General features: G+C 45.9%; 1 protein-coding gene across 1 annotated transcript in view; it reads left to right on the top strand.

Annotated features, from left to right (window-relative positions):
- The first annotated feature begins 1,565 nt into the window (after window positions 1–1,565).
- The window catches only part of TJAP1 (tight junction associated protein 1), a 38,969-nt gene continuing 18,507 nt past the window's right edge, over window positions 1,566–22,027 (top strand). The window contains exon 1 of the mRNA XM_059469314.1: window positions 1,566–1,643. The gene's annotated coding sequence lies outside the window, so the exon portion shown is untranslated. The remainder of the gene's footprint in view (window positions 1,644–22,027) is intronic.

Below are 22,027 nucleotides of genomic sequence, written 5' to 3' on the forward strand. Positions count from 1 at the left end.
CGGCCCCCGGCACTGACAGCGACAGCTCCCGTCCCGCCGCCCCTCAGGGTGTTTCTAGGTCCCGGGGCAAGCGGGAAGGAGGAGGAGCAGTTCTCGGCCCCCGGCACTGATAGCAGCAGCACCCGTCCCGCCGCCCCTCAGGGTGTTCCCAGCTCCCGTCCCGCCGTCTCTCAGGGTGTTCCTAGTCCCCGGGACAGGCGGGAAGGGGCAGGAGCGGCTCCCGGCCCCCGGCACTGACAGCGGTAGCAGCTCCGCTCCGCTCCGCTCAGCTTAGCTCAGCTCCGCTCCCGTCCCGTCCCGTCCCGTCCCGCCGCCCCTCGCGCTGCCGGGACCGCCCCGCCCCTCCCCCCGCGCGTGCCGTCCGATGACGCAGCCGCGCCGCGACGTGGGGATTCCGCCGGATTACCCGGCGTGCCCCGCGGCAAAATGGCGGCCTGAGGCGAGAGAGCGGGAGCGGGAGCGGGAGCGGGGCCGGGGCCGGGGCCGGGCGGGGGCAAAGTTTGGGGCGGGCCCGAGGCGGGGCCGAACCGGCCGCAAAGTCACTGGGACCCCTGTTGGAGCCGAGCCCGACCGGGTCAGAGCCGGGCTGGGGCTCCGGGGGCGGGGAGCGGGGAGCGCGACCGGCTGGGGACGAAGCCCCGGGCGGGGCCCCTGCGCTCCTGGGCCTCTGCGGGCTCCGGACGGCGCCCAGCGAGCGGGGTGGGCCTTTCTGGCCACGTGTGTGCGAGGAATTGTAGAGTTCCCCGAGGACAGCGGGTTCGGGCGGGTCGCACCGTGGCCGGGGGGGCTCAGGCAGGCCGGGCGGGGGCCGGGCGCGGGGGGACGGCGGGGCCCCGGGAAGGGACGGGCTCCGTGGGGAAGGGGGTGATGTCCCTGCTTCAGCCATCGGGGCGTTACCGAGCGCTTCTCCCGGGGAGACACCCGTGTCAGGGAGCAGCGCAGGCACGGGGTCGGCAGGCAGGACCTGGTGCGCGCAGGTGTAGCTGTTTCTGAGCGATGGAGAGTTGGGTGCTGTGATGGAGAGTTGGGTGGTGTGGGGGATGAGAAAGCAGCATCTCTGCAGGGAGTAGGAGCTGCAAAGCAGAACAAGTCTGGGCCAGCTGGTGTGTTAAAGAGCCGGAGTGTAACTGGCAGAGGCCGGGTTGGAAGGGAAGAATCAGCATTCCTCTGGTGTCAGACTCGGCAAGGGTTAATGGGAAATTCTTTGCCAGCCTGGGCATCTTCTCAAGAGGTGCTTCCCCCTGTAGCAGTGTGCAGCCTCTGGGAACGTGGGGGGACTTTAAAGGAAAACAGGAGAACAGTAAATGCTGTACTGCTTCTGGCTCTGAACTTGAGCACTCTGCCTAGAGCAAAGGGCTGAGTGCTAATACACAGATTTTTGGGTGTGCATGAGGTTGCATTGGTAGGCATCAGGGTGTGCAAATGATACGCAAATCTGGCAAGGCTGAGAATGACCTAGATCTGAGAGATGCCAGGTGGATCTTGTCCACTGAAAAGAATCATCCATCACAGGAAGATAGTTCTGTGTCAGTGAAAGCTTTTCAGAGCTATGCATTTCTGTTTTACAGATTCAGAGAAGGAACTGGGATAAAGGGCCTCTATAAAATGAAGCCATGAATCCTCACTGAATCTTCAGAGAGCAGGTAAGAAAGCCAGGAATGATCTGATGCTGAGTCAGACTGTGTTCTTCTTGTATCACTACCTGAATTTTTTGAGAACATGTGAACCACATACGTGAAGCAGTGGCTCTCTTTGTGGTGTTCTCTGCATCATAGTAGGGCTGTGTTGCCAGAGTTGAGAGGCCAGGGGTGTCAGTGAAATGGGAGTGACCCTGAGAAATTCACCAAGAGCTTCTGGAAAGAAAGGTTCGATTAAAGATGTAAGTACTCCTGACATGCCATCAGGGAAAGCAATCTTTAATGTGCTCTATCAGTGCCAAAGTAGCCATGCTGTCTGTATCATTCACAAGGGATCTGCCCAGCCCTAATCCAGATGAAATCCTTTCTGGTGATCCTGCTCTTGCAATAGTGGCAGTGTCAAAGTTAGGGGGCTCTGGTGGCCCTCTGTTCTGTCAGGTTATTTGCTTCCACACAAATTTTAGCTGTTCCCGTGATGGGTGGTGCGGGTGCACCTGAGCTCACTGTTGACATGCCGTTGAGAGGAGCATCTGTTTGGTACCCAGCAGCTGTTTTTGATTGTACACTGTCAGATCACCTTTATAACAACTCCTTGCTCTCATCACTTCCTAGTGGATCACTGCAGAAAGCACCTGTATCCATCCCAGCAGTGCTTTGCATACAGTGTGGTTTAGCTTCTGGGTGTTAAATCAGCACTTCAGCTATCAGGTCTTAGCTGTTGTATCAAGAGGAGTTTTTCATTCCTTCCCAGGCACCCAGTGCTCTTGGAATCCTGTGAATGCATTTCAGCAGGGCCAGTGGAGTTCCAAAGGGCAGCCCATGGTTATCTTCATCTTTAATATTAACAAGGCACTGGGTCAGGAGGGGATGAGTTACTTGCCAAGACCTGTTGCCTCTTCACTCTCCAAACCAGCTTTCTGAACTAAAGATGACCTTGTGTGCTTTTCCACTCTGTTTCAAGTTGTTTGTTGGCTGCTGCTAAGTCACTTGCTTTGCAGCCAACAAACCCTCAGCTCTTATCTCTGCCATCCACCCTAAATACAGTCATGGTGTAGCTTGTCAGGGAGATAGGCTAGAGCCTTGAAAAAGGTGTAGTCTTTTGCAAGTCTGCCTGCTTCTTGTCTCAGAGCAGAACAAATCAAGTCAGATGGACAAAGGATTTTTGTTTGGCTTGCTGGTCTGAATGGTATCAGTACTGGCTTGGAAAAAGGGCTTGTGGCAGCTGCTGTGGCATATAAAGTGTTTTTATAAAGGCAAAGAAAGCCAAGCTATTTGAGAGGTAGCAAAGAAAACAAGTTTTAGTAAAATGTAAGTGTATTTTTTGGTAGTTGTTATGATGCTTGTGAGTCTTAGAGGCTGATGGTTTTTCTGAAGGTGAGCTTCTTAACCTGTTAAAATGTCTGCCATGTTTTATGGAGAATCCACTGAAAACTGGATTCTGAGATTTCCATGTGTCACCAATCTACAGTGTAGAGCCAGGAAGCAGTTCTGGAGGTTGTGTCCTGACTAATTTACTGTTAGGTGTTTGTTGTCACGGGCCTCGCTTCTCCAGCACAGAGTGACAACAGAACTCTCTGCCTTACATGTTGCTGGGGGAAATGCAACATGTAGAGGTCTCAAATGAGCCTGCATGTGAGGGTAGGATTCCTCTGCTAATAAATGAGGATCTGGCTTGACACCTTTGTGATTCATCTTGCTCCTTTTACTGGGCTTGTCAGGATCTGGAATTCTCATAATAGAGCAGATTTTCTTGATAATTTGACTTGATTAATGCTTTGAGTGTAAATTTAAGGTCCTGAAATTTGGTATATTCATCTCCTTGCTCTGGAGGGTTTTTGGTTGGGAAGGTGCCTCCTTTCTGTATGACACCCTGAGCTGTGGAGAGAGAGTGCTTGTTGGCATTCAAGGCAGCTGTGTGTATTTCAGATCTCTGGTAAATACCATCCTCTCTGAGATTCTTTTACACAGGACTGCAGAGGAACTATGTGTGTAACCTATGCTAACAGGACAAATGCCTTAGGGCATGGAATCCTCCATCCTGTTTCCCTGCCAGTTCCCCTACCTGAGGGCTTTTCCTTAGATCTAGATTGGCTGAGTCTGTAACTGTAGTAGGAAGAATGTTACTTTTTAAAGTTGAAATACCTTTACAGCTCGTTGGAGGGGAAGGGTGATGTTATGGTCAGAAAGAAACTTAATTTCTGCCACAGATTTATTGTGTTCAGATCATTACTGTTTCTTACTCTTCATTCTTTGCTTGGAAAAGGTTAACACCAGTCTTACTAGGAATTTGAGGACGAGCCCATCAGTGTGTAGATGCTTAGATACTGTTGTGTTGAATGCTTTAGTAAAGCTCAGTGGAGGAGAAATGAAAAGGGTGTTTCAAGCTCTGACTTCAGAATGAAGCAGACCTCTGTGGGATCCATTGTGCTGTGTCTTCTGTGGCATGGTGAAGTTGCTGTGGAGTGCAGGTCAGGCCCTGTCTTGTTCAAGGCAAGTGGGCACTCTTGAGACTTCACTGTTTTTGCCTTCCCAGGAACTATTTGCTTGTTTTGCTCACATCTAACCTTGCCTGAATATTTTTGACTAGGATAGTTTTCTGGTTTTACTTCGTTTTTTGTTCCATTCTCAGAAACCGTGCTCTTCATTGTCAGGATGTTCATGTATGGTTTTATTCCAAGTATGCTCAGCCAGAGAGGGCCAAAAGCAGCAGCTTGCAGGATGTTTCGTAGTTGGAATGACATGAGCCAGCCTCTCCTGAGTGTCCTCCTGGGACAAGCTGCTCTTAGGAAGGAAATGGCTTGGAAGACCATGTAGGAGTGTGAGAATAGCTTTGCAATGGTTGGAATGCAGTACAAGCATCACTTGGGTGGGCTCAGTTTTCCTCTGCTTTACAACAATGCTGGGTGCCAAGCCTAAGGAATACTGCTGTGCAGGGGTAAAGGAGCTGGAATGTATTCTTCAGTTGAGGTGAATGCAATTCAGTGAAACTGATAGGCATCAAACTGAATAATGATTTTAAAGTATTTTCACATGATGTCTAATCTGTGGAAATTCACTACCACATAATAGCGCTGAGGCTAAGAGCTGAGCGGGATTCAGAAAGATCAAGCACTTGGGAGTGGAAATGTTCAGACTTGCTGTAGTTAAAGAACTTGTTTTAGAAGGTGTATTTTTCAGACCTTATCCAATCTCTTAACATTTTGGAGAAATGGCAGTGTGTTTCATAATTGTCACTGAGGCTTCTTGCTCCAGCTACTAAACCACCTTAATGTATTGGTCTGTGTCAGGGGCAAGGTATTGAATCACTTATGTGCTATGTTAGGTTGCTCACTGACCTTGCTTTTTGTGGTAACTGCATTAGGGGAAAAAAAAGCCCAACAAATCACTAACCAAAGAACAAATCCACAAAACACTGCAGCTGCTCTGATTAGTCCTGGTAGTTGAGGATTTTAAGCTGGTGAAGAGCAGGGTCTGTGGAAAGATAGTGTGTTCCTAGAGGAGGACTGCCTTACTGATAAACCTGGAGGCTGCAGCTATTGTCATTTCATGCTGAGTGGTCAGGCAGAGCACTTGCTGCTTCTTCCCTTTGTTTGTAAGAGGAGAAAGAATGTGTGGAATTTGGCTTCTCCACGTTACAGTGTTGGTGTGGACTTTGGTCTGTAAGGTGTCTGAAAGGCATGGCTTTAAGGCTGTTCAAGTGAGTTCTGGCATGTTGTAGCATGAGCCTCAATGTAATGTCTGTGAAGACACTTTGTGTCCTGTGCTCATGTCCAATCTGTTGAGGACCAGGAGAATCATCAGTGCTGCAAGTAAGTATAAATTCAATTTGCTGCATAGGCTAGTAAAGATAAGTGGCAGTGGCATGAAGATATGTGTAAAAAGCTGTGTGTTTGTAATGTTTGCCTAAATGCAAGGGGAGCTGAAGGAAAGAGTCTGTGTATTTTCAGAGACAGAAGCACAAGATCCCTGTATGGGCCCTATGGGCTTCTTTGGGAACAACATGTGCTTTAGGGCACATGTCCTTAACCCTTTTGTGGCAGGGCTAACAGCTGAGAATAAACAGTTAGTGATTTTCATAGAAGTTTTGTGTTGCTGTTAAAGTGAAATGGTCAGGGTTGGAAAGTAAGTTTTCCTGCAAGGCTTAGACTGCTTTTTGGGCAGAAGGTATCTGACCAGCTTGTGGTGCTGGGAGAGAACTGGTTTAAATTTTGGATTTTTTTTTTTTAAGGGTTAGAAGATTCAGACCTGAAAGTCCCACAGCAACTTCTATGTCTTTGGTTGAGTTCTGTATTTGTATTGGGAATGTTGTAGGAGTTACAACTGGATTTTCTTACTCTTGTGTTACAGTCTCAGTTGTCCAGCTGTGTTAATGTAACACTCATGCACAAATGGTTCTGAAATCAAAAGGGACAGATAAGGTAGTCTCTCTAACTATTGAGGAATTACACATAGGCTCATAAAAAGCCTTAGGCAAGTTTTACTTTATAGCATTTGTTTCAAAAGAATATAAGTTATTTTCCCAAGGTAATAATTAGATAATTGTTGTGGCTGTAAGGTTTTTGACCATTATTTTGGCATATGCTACTCAGAGTAACTGGTTTTGGTCGTTCATATGTCTTACTTCACAAGCTCTCTGCAGTTCTCAAAGATGCTTTGCTGCTCTGTCTCCTGCATCAGATTTCTTCCTGCAGCTTTAGTGTTCATTAGTGATGACTCTGCTGCTGCCCAGCAGGAAGATTAAAAATATTCTAGGGAGATGAGTTGAAATCTGGTCTCTCACAACTGAATAGTGATTGCAGTTAAAGCTACTGTTCTGGGGGTTTTTCCCCTTGAGTATTTTATTTATAATTTTTTCATTATGGAGAACTGTTCTCCCTTCTCTTTTATTGGTGGGAGATTCGCACCCAGCGTATTGTATGAAAAGCATTTTCAAATGGGGGAAAAAGGTGGAAAATGACAGGATGTTTGTGCTTAAAATTAAGTTGTTTTAAGTAACCTTTCTCGAGAATGGGCTTCAAGCTTACATCCTGCCTTTAAGCATGTTTATTTTTCTGAGCAGAAAGTGTCTTGTGCACTAAAGTATGCAAAATATCTGTATTTCCCTTTTTAAATTTAGGCATCGCTTATACTACAGTTATGTGAATAGCGGGAGATGAAAACTTTGCTCGGAAGGGTTGTCTCAGGTAACTGCATTTTGCTAGAGATACACTCTGTTATTAGATGTCTGTGTAGGTGCTCCATCCAATTTCTTCTATGACTGATGTGGAGAGTCATTTTTGGCACACATCTCGTACCAGTTTGGTTTGATTCCTGAAAGCAAATCACCCTTGTTGGGCTGCAGAATTTTGGTAGATTCTACTTATAAGCATATTCATTTTTTCCATGATTAGATGATGACTTTGCAAATAGGTCTCCAGGTGTATGTGAAATAGCTAGAACAGAGTTCAGTGTCGTCAAGGCCCAGCTGGATGGGGCTGTATTACTGTGCAGCTCCAGAGGTGATTTAGTGCCTGACTGACAGCTTGCAATATAAACATTAGTCCAAGCATGATCTTGTCCCAAAGCCCCGCCTACGCAGGGAGCCGGGAGCCTTCCTGCCACGCGCCATAAATCCTTTATGGTTTGCTCATGCCCGTACGTTTGAGAAGCAGCTGTGCAGGGGGGATTAGCAGTTTGCAGAAGGCCCGTGCGGGGCTAAATTAGGGTCTCTTGCTTTGGTGGTGAATACCAGTGCTGGAATAGCAGGAGTGCTTCTCAGCAGCGGAAGGCAATTTACTCTGGGAATGGGGGTGGGTACAGCGTATCTGTGGGGGTGCAGCAGCCAGGAGGGAGAGTTGGGTTGCAATGCTCCAATTTGAGCTCTGAAGCCTGATTGATAGCTGCCCAGCACTGTGTGGGGTTGAACAAGTCATTGTTAGTTCTGTGGCTTTAACATTTTATTTATAGATTTATTATTTCTACGTCTTTTACACATATATATATAGAGACACGAAATGTAAGCCTACCTCTTCTGTCTCCTAGGAGCTGAAGGATGGTAGAGTTTTTCAGTGTTTTTTTATAGTGTGAAGAGTGATTTCCCTTTTGCTAGCCCACGGTAACAGAATCAAATGATATGCAAGGCCATTTGGGGCTTCACAACTAATTTTAAGCTTTTATCAGAAGTTTTACTGTGCCACTTGGATTTACTACAGCTTTGCAACTTCAGCTCCCAAAGGAAAACTATTTTTGTGCTGGCTGTGATAATTTAAATTACCTCCTGCAGCTTCTAATGACTAACCCGTGGTTATGGTGAAAGCTTCCATTTATCTAAACCCTGAAAGCACATTCTGTTTTGTAATATAACTCTAAATGAATTGATGCCTTATATCAATGGCAACTACATTGGAGCCCAAAGTCAATTGGTACCTTCAAGTCTTGCTGTAATAAAGAGAATATGCAAGTTTTGCTGTACAGATGGGACTAGGCAGTACAGTTCAGAGATCTGTGTGCTGGCTGAAAGACCAGCTGCTGAGTAAAGCACATACAAGTAGATCATTTTCAGCTGGGTTGGTTACTCATTAAGGAATTCTTTCTTGGGTGGGTTGGGTAAGAATCCAGGTGGAATGTGTCAGCAGGGTGTCCCCTCTATATACATCAGCTGAACATGAGTGCTTCCAGACTGTACCGTGAGCATCCATGGGGCCATGGGCAAAGACAGTGGGCTCTGGGTGTAAAGCAGGTGTTTGTTTCCACAACAACACAATTAGGAGACTTCATACTATTTTATTGAAGCTTCTGCATGGGCTTCTCTCTCAAGTAAGACCATGTTCCTGGAGCTTTTTGCTGTGCTCGCTTCTGTTGGAGGTTTGGGGAGAGTACCTGGAAGCGCTGATCCTAGGCTTATTTTTCTTACTGCTCTTGGTGAAAGGCTTCATCTGCTGAGATGGAGGCCAGATAGCACCAAATATATTTGTGGCTGTTTGTGTGGGCATTTTGAGATTTGGAAGGCACTTTGCTAATGAGCTGTAGGTCATTTCATGTCAGATTGGCTGAGTTTCCATTGAGCTGGGTCTTTGTTGCGGCAACGCATATGGACTGTGTATGTTTGGGGATCCCTATTACCTATCTCAGATGGAGAGGGCTTTCCTCCTCTTTGCTACCTCCTCTCTCCCCACAAGAAAAAAATCCTCACCTGGAGAGCTGTTAACCTCCAGATTGAATTAGATGTTTTGCTGTTACTTATGTAGACCTTTCAGATATATACAGAGGTTAGAGAGGGGCGTGGATATGTGATTGTATTTGAGCTTCCCCTCCTCCTCCGTGTTTTTCATACTGAAGTTGGAATTCGCCCTTCCCTTTCCCCAGGAACTGATGTGAAGGAATTGCTGTCACCCAGAGCAAAGCTCAATCCTCTTTGCCTCGAGGCCCTGCCCCTCCAGGTTAGGACTTTGCCTGATTTCTACGGGCAACAGTTTGTTTAGGAGCTTTTGTTACGTGAGTTTTGTGGTGTGGGTCTGAGGGGTGCTACTGTTCAGGGCAGTGGAAATCTCAATTCGGCCATGACAGGGAAGGAGAGGAATAGAGTTAGTACAGTTAACTCATCCCCCCCACACCCTCCTTTCTTCCCTGTTTCCTCACCTGCCCAGCTGTGTAGTAGGTTAGCAGTACGTGTCTGTTCTTATTCTTATGAAAGTAGACTTTGTTCTCTGAAGACTGCTAATCATGCCCCATGGGGGTGTAATCAGTTATAAGGTATTTAATACGGTGCAGGCGGGAACAGGCTGCCTGGCCGGGCTGGCAGATTGCAACACTACAATTATAAAGGGCCCCTTTCCCCCACTCACCCACCCACCGGTGGCAGGATGAGGGTACCTTGAAACAGTATTGAGTCTACGAAAAGTCAAGATGTAGTGGGGGGAGGGAGAGGAGAGGCTGTAGAGGCAGCTCCTATTCTGGGAAACAGGCAGACCTACATTCTGTGAGAGCTGCAGCCATTGCAGGTTGCACTGTTGAGACTTGTGGAGTTTGGGTGCTGTCACCATCAAAGTGGATTGCACAGGGATGGCCCTTGGCAATGTGCACAACAGCAGGGGCTTCTGTCCTGTTTGAAATGGGTTTTCTTTTGGTGGCTGGGGTTGGAGAGGTATGGAGTGGTTAGAAGGGGAGAAGCCCATTCTCCGCATGCTGTGATTTACACACCTAAACTGTAAATCCTGCCAGCCTTCTATTTATATCTTTGGATATAAATCTATTGGTAAATTTGGCCTTCTGTGCCTCATTCTTTCAAGTACTGGAGCTACTGCAGCTTATGAAGGGAACGGGTAGCCTGAGGCCTTGAATTTCAACAGGCATGAGAAAGTCTGCTGGACCTCAGTCTGGTCTGGTCTTGTTACTTAATATCAGATCATTTGCCTCTGTGAGGGCCTTGAAATGCACATGTGGGGTGTGGAGCAGCTGGGCCGCAAGCCTTATAAATCATCCCTGCTCCAGCAGCCTGCTACATGCATGGGTATGTCTCTGGAGCTTCTGGCTACATTGACCTTTCCCCTTTGAGGTTCCCTAGAGGTTACAGTGTTTCAGCCCTTAATTGGTTCTCTCTGAATTTCCTGACGCTGTTTTGTGTCTGTTAGGTCCAAGTCAGATATATTTCTGCTGCAGTGCTCTTGAGAGTGTTGGTTTTCCTGTTAGGTGCTGGGAGAGCACTGGCTATTGAGTCTCAGAGTTAGTCCTTAGCCCTGGGATGGATTTTTAAGGTTTTCAGGAGTGGGTTGTTTAGTTGTGTTGCACAGAGTAAGTGCAGATTCACAGTGTGGGGAGTTCACAATATAGTCTTGAGAATTCTGCTGACAGTTTCACATCTGAGGCATCCTTCAGAATGTGAATTCTTTGGAAAGCTTTACGACTTGTAGGAGTGCCACATGAAGGAGGAATAATGTTTTTTTCTGACTAGAGCTCTTTGCAGCTCTAAAATGATGAGGTTCTGAGATAAGAGATTACCTGATGTCTTGGGTATTTGTACATTAAGTTTTTCTTCTCTTGATCACTGAAATGACCCGGTGTCAGTGCTGTAATGGAAGAATGTTGTACAGTGAAGGTCAAATCTCTGTGTGTGGGCAGTGGAGACAAGCATTTACAGAAGGATTTTGGGGTAATGAGGAAGTGCCTCCATCCCAGAAGAGCTCCTTGACTTAAGGTAGGATGGTTTTCTAGGGGTAGAAAAAGACCTGGATCCTTCCAAGCATTCCTTTTGCCCAAAGTCAACTTCTTATTCAGCCCTGCCCCCTCAGCTCAAGAGGTCTCAGTGTTATATTTGTCCCTTGTCTTAGAGGAAGAGTCGGGGAAATTCCCTTCCCAGGCTCGTGCACAGAGCTGTTCCTGCCCTGGACTGTGGCTACTTTCCAGCCCGGGTGACAGCACTTCTCCCTGTGCCTTGCGTGCCCGATTGAGAACTCTCCTGCCTTGCTCTATTTCTCTTGTCCTATTGGCTCGAGAAATTGCCTGCAGAACTTGACCCCCACACAAATGAATTTGGGGCTGAAGCTGTCCTTGGGGTGCTGACAGCGGCCGTGCAGGCAGTGTGGGAGGGAGCATGGCGGGTGTCAGCAGGGCGGGTGTGTGGGCTTGCTACTTGTTTTTCTTCTCTGCCTGATGAGGAATGCAATGTGTTTGCCTTCCTTGGCCTGTGGTTGCAGCCGCATTCCTGCAGTGGGAGTCAGCGCGGCGGCGGGCGGCGTGCTGTTCATGCCCCGTGGCTACATGCTTTCAGCTCCACATCAAAGGTGTATTTTGTGTGTAGCTTGTGCCATTCCTGGCCACACCTGGTGGCCTGCAGGCATGCAGGAGGTGGAGTCTGGCTGTGTTTGCAGATGGCATTCAGGGTTCAGACTTTTTGCTTGTGGAAAAGCTGGAGCTGAATCCATGCTAAACAACCCCAGGAATGCACTGGAAGAGCTGAGCGGCACAGTCACTCCAGGGGCATGTCCTAGCAGCAATGTTTCCTTTATAGCTGCAGCAAAATAACTCATGCCTGCTTCTCCAAAGGAACTGACTGTTTGCTTGGGTGTGTTGTAGGGTTTAATTTACACCGATAAGGCCAATTAAGGTTGGTTGGTCCCCCCTGCAGCCAGTGCTCTTGGCAATCAGTAGATGATTGAGTGGTTCATGCTATGCAGCTCTCTGCTCAGTGCACGAGATGTCTGCCTGGAGATGGAATGGCTCTGGGATTTAACCCGGGCAGGAGTGCTTCCCCCAGTCACTGGGTAAAGGTTCTGTTCTAACTTCTTCTGGAAAATCTTTCTTTTTCTAGCTCGTACCCCAAGAGCTGAGGACAGGAAGTTTGCTGGAGGATGGCAGATCAGGATGTAGCTGTTATTTTGGGATCCTTGACATGATATCTGTTTTGAGAAATAGTCACTAGTTTGCTATGCAAGCCATCCTTGTCCTCTCTGCAAGTCTTTCATTTGCCTGCCACAGAGGCTTGTGGAAGTACTAGCAGATCATCTTCTGTGTTCTGGGTAACCCCTGGACTGTTCATTACCCCATTTGCTTGGATCTTCTGCAGTTTCCCTTTTGGTGATTTCTAGTAGCCTGAAATTCTGTGACCTGCCAGTCATTTCCTTATTAAAGTTAGTCTTCTGCAGAAGACCTCCCTACTGCCATCCTTAGGTAGTAGCAGGAATGAAAGAATTTGCTCTCAGAAGTTCTCTGGCTGTATAGCTTAGTTTTGGCTTTTTATCTGTCGCCACACTCACCCCATGAGTCACTGCAGAGCTCACTGCAAAGAGGTCCATGCCACCCTCTCTCCAGAAGGCTGTGTCACTTTTCAGAGCAGGATCTCAGTGATAGGTGTTTAAGGGAATGTTACTTGTTCCAAGGCTCATAGCATTGTGAAACAGTCGGAAATTATTCACATTGGGCTCTCTTCTCTTTTGGTTCATGTAAACTGTGCATTGCATTTCAAACTAGTTGCCACTGACTCCATATGTGACTATAAGGGCTTGGATGCTGAGAGAGTGTGTTGTCTGTATCTTCATTTTCCTTCCTCTATTCTGTAGTGGCAGACTGGACAGACAATATGCTCTGCAGCAACAGGAGGTGGTAGCAAAATATAAGTAAGTCAGAAATCAGGTTACTGATAGAACATTAAAGTGTGTGTAATCATTGCCATACTGCCTGTTTCAGCTTTGTCATGCAATACGGGCTATGGCTTCAAAGATGGATCTCTTGTTTACATACTACTTCTGCTGACGTTTCCAGGAAAGGAGTGAGGGAGTAAGAATGAAATAGGTGTGATGTTGGCCAAGGAGGAAGTACAGATGATTATTGGCCTTTTTCCATCCTGTCAGTGAGTTTTAATATGTTGTGAGAGAAAGTCACTAAGTCCTTGTTTTGGCTTCCGTGCTCTGGACTTCAAGGCTGTAGGAATGCAGGCCTCTGTGCTCCTGTATCCGGGCAGTGTGTTCCTCTGGCTAGAGCTGTAACCCTCCCGAGTAGCTAGATCTCCCCCTGGTGGAACAGAGAGCAGAAGGCACTGCTACGGCTGGGCGGTAAAACTGGGAATCGGTCTGATCCTGGGCACCGTGAGCCGGCAGCAGATGTGGTGTTTGTCCAGTTGAGACATTCCTTAGTCCAGAGTCACAGAGCAGCAGAGCCGCGCTCGTGCAGCTGCATGAAGCCGAGGCGTGAGTGAACAGCTCACTAGTGAGCAAACACCTTGTCTGTGCAACATCTGCCTGGCTGTGTGCTGGCATTCCTCCATGGCCTTTGCCCTTAGATTAGCAGTGAGCTGCTGGCTCTTTGGGTTCTTGTCTGACACTTGACAAAAAAAAAGGTACCTGGAATGTGGTGGCTTGCTTTCTTTAAGCTATCTGGGGTTTGTTAGTCCTCAGTTAGAGCCCCTTTGAGGATAGGTGATTTCATTTGTAGCTCACCTGTTTCTCATTCCTTGCTTGCTCTCTGAAGAGCTGCGTAGGGTTTACTTATGGGGGATCTACAGGAGGGAGCCCTGGCTAGGGGAGGAGATTGTGTGTGTAGCATTACTAAAAAGGAGTGGTTTTCCTTAACCTTAAAATCGTAAATGGACTTATGCTGTCCCAAAGGACAGCAGTGGTAAAGGCATTTCAGTTTTACAAGAGCAATGCCAGGCAGGGGATGTGGAAAGGCTGACCTTGGGGTAAAACTGAAGTGATGGGCCTTTGCTGCAATTGCCCCTTGAGACAATTGATGCTCATAATTAGCTCCAGCTGAAGAGCAGTGCTGGTGCTAGCAATGATGACAGATGTGGAGGGAGGCAGTTAATGGGAACTCTCTCTGACTCATCTGCCACAAGGAGAAGTTGTGTCTGAGGGAAGAGCTGAAGCAACCCAGCTTGGTCACAAGTGGGGAATCTGTGGTTATCCCCCTCCAAGGGAGGAAGGTGAACTAGGAGGTACACTGCAGTATGTACAGAGGGACAAGCAGTGCAGGCCATGGCTGCTGGTGACAGGCAGCTTCCCTGTGCAGGGCAGGGGCTGGAGGTGTGAGTCCCCTCTGCTGTGGCTGGGATCCTGCTGTTGAAAGGAGTCACTGGAGCCCAGGGGAGCAGGGAGAGAGGAGCTGCAGTCAGTTGCGTGCTTTACACATGTCATCAGGGAAAGATAGATGGGTGGATCTGTTTGTTTTTCCTAAGCTGGATTAAGCCATGTTATATTTCTGTGACTGAACTCAGAATGAAATCTCTCAGTAATTCAGTGGTGCTGAAGACTAAGAGAATCATTAAAAAACCCAACCAAAACCAAAAAACCCAAACCAAACAAATGAGGCAAACTGAGGCAGATTAACTACAGGACCACACCAAAAAAAGAGACAAGAAGCTCCAGGGTTACATGCTGCTTCAGGAGCCATGCTGCTGTATTGTTGACAGAGTTGAGACAAGTTTTGTGCCTGTTCCTGCCCCTGGCTCAGGCTCTGAATCTGCTAGGCCAAAAGCATGGATTTGAAAACCATCTCCTTGTTTGCCTTTGTGGCCTGTTGAGATGACTACTGCCAGTGTGTACAGGAGTGGATGCTCTAACACTCAGCATTGTGCCTGGATACAGAGGCTGAGTGGAAGTCCATGTGGAATACTTGTTTTAGCCTCCAAAGTACTCAATGGCTGTGACATGGGTTAAGTGGGAGATCTCTGTGCCTGGTAGGAATCCTGCTTTGCCAAGGAGTCAGTAGCAATACCACTTGTAAGCTCGGGAAGAGAAAGGGCCAGGATATAATCAGCTTTGGGAAAGGGCTGTGATGACCCCTTTTCTCTTTCATCCCTTTGGCTGGATAGTTTTACTCCTCGGACATCACTTTGCATCTCTCAGTGCTGCTCTGTTTTTCCCTGCCAGCTTACAGCAAGTTATTGCTCATTGTAGGTGGTGCAAGGTTCAGGCAGCTTGGTTGAAGAGCACCCCACTGCTGTCCTCACACGGCACTGGTGTCACTGGTCCCACTTCATTATGCTGACTGCTGTATGTATTCAGTGCCACAGAGATCATAAAATATTTCTGTGCTAGATCTTCTCTGATGAATAGCACAGAGGATGTCTCGAGTTCCCATGGCAATGCTTCTGAATGTGCTTCTGTCATCAAAGAAAGACGGACTTCCAGATAATGAAGATTTGAGGATTTTGTCTGAGAAAGGGGATGGTGGTGAAGCTGCATATAATTTGTTTGCCTGCCTTTGGATGTGATACATAATCTGACTGATACATAATCTGGAAAAAGAGGAAGCTGACATTTGCCTAATGGCAGAGATGGCCTGTGTCGTGCACAGTACAGCTGGACCCCTGGACATGCTTAACTGTTCAGCTACAGATGCAGCTGCACAATCACCCAACAGTTAAGCCTGTACCATTCTCTGCCTCTCATATCTGACCATCTGCTAGGGAAAGCTAATTAAACCAAAACCATTCTTGCTGGGATTAAACCCCAGCAGCAGAAAAAATTGAGTATAGTACAAATATTGTTCTACTACTGGATCAGGGCTGCTGCTTTATTTGTTCTTATAAAGAATTGCAGCTATTCAACTCATTTGCTGTCAGGTAGGTGTTTAGCTCATGCACACTTTCCTCTCTATTTTCTATCCCAGATCATTCTTGTTTTAGGTGCAAGAAATAAGACTGTCTTGCTGATTTTTTTTTTTTTTTTGCAGATCTTTCTTATGACAGCTGAGTCTGTTTTTCTTTAACTTTGCAACTTAATGAAAAACCAGTGCAGCAGACTGGTTTTTTGTCCTAGTGCCTCAATTCCTCTACTCACTTGTGGAAAGGAAATTGTTCCTATCTTCTTTGCATGTGTTTATGGTGACAGTGAATCCTAGACTTGGTGTGGGTCCACATAACTGTATAGTTACACCAGTGTGAAGCTGAGACTTAAGACCAGTTTATTGCAAAAATATATCTGAGACCCTTTGAGAATTGAAGTTTAAATCTTATAAAACCAAAATGTGTAGGTTAGCAGCCAAACTTTTGTTTACCTGCAATCTTTGATGCCATGTGGTCTGGGCTTCAAAACAGCTCTTTCAAAAAAGAAAAATAGAAAATAATTTACAATTCAGGTTGATTTCAGGGCTGCCCTCTGTACTCACGTGACAGTTCACCACTTTATTCAAAGCTGTGGCACAATTTAGTTTCTGAAGGCCAGTGAGGGATTTAGTTCTCCTCAAGGGGTTCTGAGAGGTTCTTGATGATGTCTTTCTGTGCTAAACTTGGAAAATTTGCGCTAAAGAGGAAGTTAGTTCTACACATAGTAGCTCAGAGGCAGCAGTGGAAGGTGGCCCTGAGGAGAGAGAGAAATGGTTGTGTTGCTGGTATGGATGTGAAGAAGACTGGTAAGCTCAAAGAGACACAATTGAAAAAGCAGGTAGAGGTGAAAGAGTGCCAAGAGAATGAAGATAAATTTCATTTTGGTATCCAGGGGGAAGAGTTCGAATAGTTTTTAATGAGGAATGGAAAGAACACTACTAATTTTAGAATTGTTGAAATTTAATTTTGACAGATATGTTTCCTGGGGAAACACTGTGGGAACTGAGGAGATGAGAGGTGATGTTAGAGTGTGAGTTTGTAGCATGTTAGGTCTGTGACCTAGGATTTGGTTTGTGTCTGTGCTTGCCCCACAGTTAAGAGGAGAACATGTTGGTGGAAGAGGGTCAGTAGTGAGACTGTGCCTGGGGCGGTTGGATAACGTGCTCCAACTCCACACTCCAGTTGGCTCACATAAACTGTTGGTGAGCCATACCCTCAGGAATGGGCAAGTGGGGACCATTGGCTTCCCAGAACTGCTCCAGGGATGCTGGACATCAGCAAGCAGAAGCTGTGTGGGAGTATGGAAAACAGTGTGCAGTGTGAGCATTTGTGATCACCTTTTCCATCTCTCTTGGGGAAAGTAGAGAAAATATTAAGCTTCACTGGTCTGAGCATTGTTATGATGTTTATTTGGCATAGGATTAATAAAACTTTCAAGACATTTATATGTCAATACCTTTAGTGTCTTAATATACCTTGTATAGTGTAGTTAGCTTATTTTGGTTGTGAGAGAGGCCACACTGTTGTGGGTTTGGGGGTTTTTGGAAGAAAAAACCTCAAACCAAACACAAAACCAACAAAACCTGTGGGAATAGAAAAGTGCCAAAAAGGGTTAATGTCAATATCAGTAAGGATTTTGCCATTGCAGGGAAGTTGTACTGATTTAACTTAATCAGATTAGAGACAGCTGTGATTATATTAGTGCAGCATTCCTGTATAGGCATCCTTAATTTAGTTTGTGTCTTGTATCTGTCTATTTAACTTAAGTTGTTTCAATGTAAAGTGCTCTTAAACTGAATTAAGAACATTTGCCCAGGAGCGTTATAGTGCTTTATATTATTTTCTAAGTCAATTTAATTTAGTACAGTGTATATGTAGACAAGACCTTGGGGAAAAAGCTGATCCTTTTCATTACTTGCTGAACAGTCTGTCATGTTTGGCTGCAACCATGTGATCATGGAATGAAAGAGCCTGTTGTGGTGCATGTTGGTGGAGGATGGGGAACTGGTCATTGTAGCCTTTGTACAACTCGGTCATTCTTAGCTGTAGTGTTCAATTAAAGCAGGTTGATCCTCCTTGTAAGTGAGGCCTTTTTCTGTCGAGAGCAGATGTGAGACCCCTGTAATGTTAAGTTTTGTCCTCTGATGCCAATGAAAGTACCTGCAATGTGTTTGGTGTCCTGTCTGTTCAGTCAGCAAAAGCAACATCTTAAAACGTGGCACAAATGTTTAATGCTTGAAAAAACTCAGATGGCTGAGCAGGTTTGAGCTGAATTTTGCTATTTTTCTTCATCCATCGCTTGAAATAAACGTCACCCAATTTTGATGCTGTTTCTTTCCTGGTCTGTCTCCCAAAAGTATGTGCCACCTGCTATATGTGGTGACTTACTTATACACATACAGAACTTATGGCCAATGAATAAGTAAGTACTGCAGATGTCAGTTCTCTTTCTGGTTGAAAAGGATAAATCTAGTCAATACATCTTGTGTTCTGCTTGCTGGTAAAGGCTCTGTGGGAAAAAAACTGGCATGTGAATTACTCTGTGAGCATGGTTGTGGTGATAGCATTTCAGAATAAAGCTGACTGCTGTAAACAGCCATTTTATTTCTTGAATTTGTTTTTGTCAGCACCTGCAAGCATTAGGGCTGGACTTAGCGCCTCCTCAGCATTGCAGATGCTCTGTAGGCTAGGTCACTGTAGCAACTTGTCCATCTGTCCTCTGTAAATAATGCAAATAATGTGCTCTGCTCCATTGTCCCACTGTGTAGATAGTGCATAGTGTGTCAGCCATCTGTGCATCAGTGAGAGCCTCGGACAGAGGGCACCTTTTGGAGAGAGGATTGTGGCAAGTGGAGCGTTGAATGCTCCAGCAATGCAGCATTCTCTGGCATTACTGTATCTGTGCTAGAGGGGCAGCTCCGTGACATTCAGTTCCTGGCACTGAAGAGATGGAGATTGCCATTTGCCCAGAGCTTCTGAACCAAAGTTTGAAACGAGAGCACTGCTGATATTGCTGGGGGTTGTGTGAGACTCAGGGAATACTTACAGAGGCTGAGAATCTGCCTTTCAGTAGTTGAAAAATTTAAGCTGCTTCTACCTTATCCTAATTAAATGCCTTATGATTTTATGCTCTGGGAAGGCAATGTATGAATTTTCCCCCTCTTCTTCCCCTCCTACACAGTGCAGGATATGACAGAGGTCTGGGAAAGGAATTCCTGCATGATGATTTTCAACAGAAATCCCCCTCTTCCACTTCTCTTCAAATGTTTGCTTGTAGTAGCTATTCCCTCGCTTGTGTTGGAGAAAGTTTAAGGCCATGACTCCCAAATTTCCCTCATGTGAAGTATCAGCTTTATCCAGATACATGTTGTTAGAGTATCAAGATTTACTTTTTCTAGCTGGGTCCAGACACTTCCAGAAACTTTTGAGAGTTCTCCTAATCTCCATGAATTTTTATCTAATGTTCTGGTATTTCTTTAAATTTCTGGGCAATATACTCCAGAAGTCTTCTCATGGGAGATCTCAAAAGAACAGGAAAGCAGACAGAGTGAGGAAGGACATGAAGCCCAGGGTGCTAAGATGAAGAGACTCTGAAAGTTTGTAGCCTGAAGTACCTTGTGAGAGTTGGAAGGATCACTGAACGAACTAAACACGCTTCCGGTGTGTCAGCAGTTCTGAATGAGAAGCTGTCATTAGCCCTTGGTGTAGCTGTCTGTGCTAAAGGCAGCTTGGTAAATGACCTTCTGCTGAGCTGGTTCTTGTGCAATTTCAGGTGTAGCCATTAATGGTGGTTCTATGCTTTATATGTATTAAAAAGCTGGTGCTCATTTCCTGGTCAAAATCTCCCCTGGGTATTTTTATTCTCCATTAACATTCCTTCTGGGGATTGAATTCTGGTCCTTTGCTTCCTGTCCTGTTCCTGTTCAGATGTTAATCAGCTGTTGCATTCTATTCCAGTTACATGTTAGTGATGCTAGCGTTTCTTGGTCAACGTTGACCAGTCCTGGCTTCTATAAAAGAATTAGGGAAGCTGAGCTACTCTTAACACAGCAGAGAGTACATAATAAAATGCACATTTAAGGGTGTGGAGTGCAATTGAATTATGGGGACTGAGATCTTCGTATTGTGGAAGGAGAGAGCAGGACTGTAAGAAAAGTGTGATTCTGATAATTTTTAAGAGAATTCTGCATGGTGCAGTGGATGTGACTGATACATGATATGTCCTGTGGTATTTCCCTTCAACAGGAACTATGTATGACTGGAGTCCAGGGATTTCATTTTCTTTGGAAATGTGTTAGGTGTTAAGTAGGGCTTGTTACATGGACTGTTGTCCAACAGCTAGCCTGATCCCTTTTTCTTGATAGCTCTTGGAATTGTTCCCATGCAGAGAACAGAGGTTTCTGCCTAACAGTCAAGGTTAATTGGTATGGAAAAGCAGGAATGAGCAATAATCCTCCTGAAATTCTATTTTAATCCAAGAGTCACTATAATGCTGTTACTCAGCTCTGAATCCTGAGCATTAACATACAGGCAGAACTGAGATGTGAGTCTGCACTTGGAGCTGTCATCCTTTTATTTAAAATGAGCTTTAACATAGCCAGCAGTAGAATGGATCTGAACATTCTTTTGAGATGCCTTCTCTGAATGAAAAGATCTCTCTCATTAAATGTTAAAGAGCCCTTTAATAACCTTGCAGTCCTTTTCTATTGTGCTTGGCACCAGCAGTCTACAGGTGCTGTTTTTAATTTCACACAGCTTGTTTTCCTGTCCTGGACAGATATGCCTTGGTGCAGTTATGGCATTGTCCATCTCCCTGGTTAGTTGTCTTGGCCAGGCTTTCTGCAGCAGCTTCTCAGGTAGTCTGGCTTGAGACTTCTGAAATCTAAGGTTTCCTCTGTCCATAAGCACAGGAAGGCAACTAGAACTCTCTTGTGTTTGCTTTTCATGAAGCTAGTCAGGAAATACTGATACCTCCTAAAGCAGGATGTGCCAGTATCCTGTATTGGATAGGCATGCAGAATATGGGTTGGCCCACAGAGAGCAATGTTCCAGGTTAACTGTGGTGATCAGATATGTGTCACAGGACATTTGGTTTTGTTACTTGTGGGTATTGTACCTGCAAGTTTTTGGAGCATGCTGACTCTGACAGTCACAAAAACATCTTTCTGTGGTGTTGCATTAGAAACGAATGTGACTGTGATTGTGTTATGGAATGTATTTTTTCATTATTGCAAGTTTCCCTTTCTCAGTAAAAAGCAGTGCTAAAGAAATGCTGCTGTTAAGAGGAAAAGCTGGAAAGGTGATACAGTACCTGAAATAAGAAACTGCATCTGCATCATAATCACTGTATTTCTCTTGAGGAAGGGGCACTCAGCACTGATAAGAAGGCTGTTTTACAAGGTCAGAAAAGGCAACACAAGAAAAGGTGATGATGAAGAAAAGCCTGCAAGTCCTCTGCCTCTGCAGGGAGTGTTCAGCTGCTGCAACTACAAGCAGGCAGAAGTTGTGTGCATCTTAGAACCCAAAGTGTTGGCTACCTCAGGCCTCAAGGGACTTGCCAAATATGAGGAAGACACTAGGTGCCTACAAATGTTGCCTTTTTTTATTTCTTTTTATTTCTCTTGTTCTTGCCCTTTTTGTCCTGTTTGAACCTTCCTTTCTGTGCCAGGGACCTCTGTCTTGTTACTGAAGATAAAGCAACGCTCATGGGTGGTGGTGTGGTTTTGTATGCATGCCAAGTGGCTGTTTATTCTGTACAGGGCCCACAGAACTGTCCTAAGCAATTCCCTGTGAGATGACATCTGTTTGTGGTGTGTGGGAAAGGTTTTGCCTTTCTCAGATCACACAGGGAACAGAGCTACCCTGCAAGTGGATTTTACACTGAGGGATGTTCTCTGCTAAAGTCAGCTGCAGTCAGGCTTGTGTGCTGCCTGTGCAGCTGCACTCTGGCACTGTGTTGTGGTTAATCCCAGCTGGCAGCCAAGTACCACGCAGGCACTTGGTCACTCTCTCCTCTGTCCCCAGGGGGATGGGGGGGAGAACTGGAAAAGAGTAAAACTTGTGGGTTGGGATTAGAGCTGTTTAATAATTCAAATAAAGTAAAATATAATAACAATTATAATGGTGAGAGGTTGTAATGGAGAGAGGGAGAGAGGAATAAAACCCAAGAAAAACAAGGGATGCACAATGCAATTGGTCACCACCTGCTGACCAATGCCCAGCCTCTTCCCAAGCAGCAGTTGGCCCTTCCCAGCAGCTCCCCTCAGTTCATGTACTGAGCAGGATGCCATTAAGTATGGAATATTCCTTTGCTTGGTTTGAGTCAGCTGTCCTTACTGTGCTCCCTCTGAGCTTGGTCAGCTGTCCTGACTGT

Source organism: Ammospiza nelsoni, chromosome 3 (assembly GCF_027579445.1).
Source record: "Ammospiza nelsoni isolate bAmmNel1 chromosome 3, bAmmNel1.pri, whole genome shotgun sequence".
Lineage (NCBI taxonomy): Eukaryota > Metazoa > Chordata > Aves > Passeriformes > Passerellidae > Ammospiza > Ammospiza nelsoni.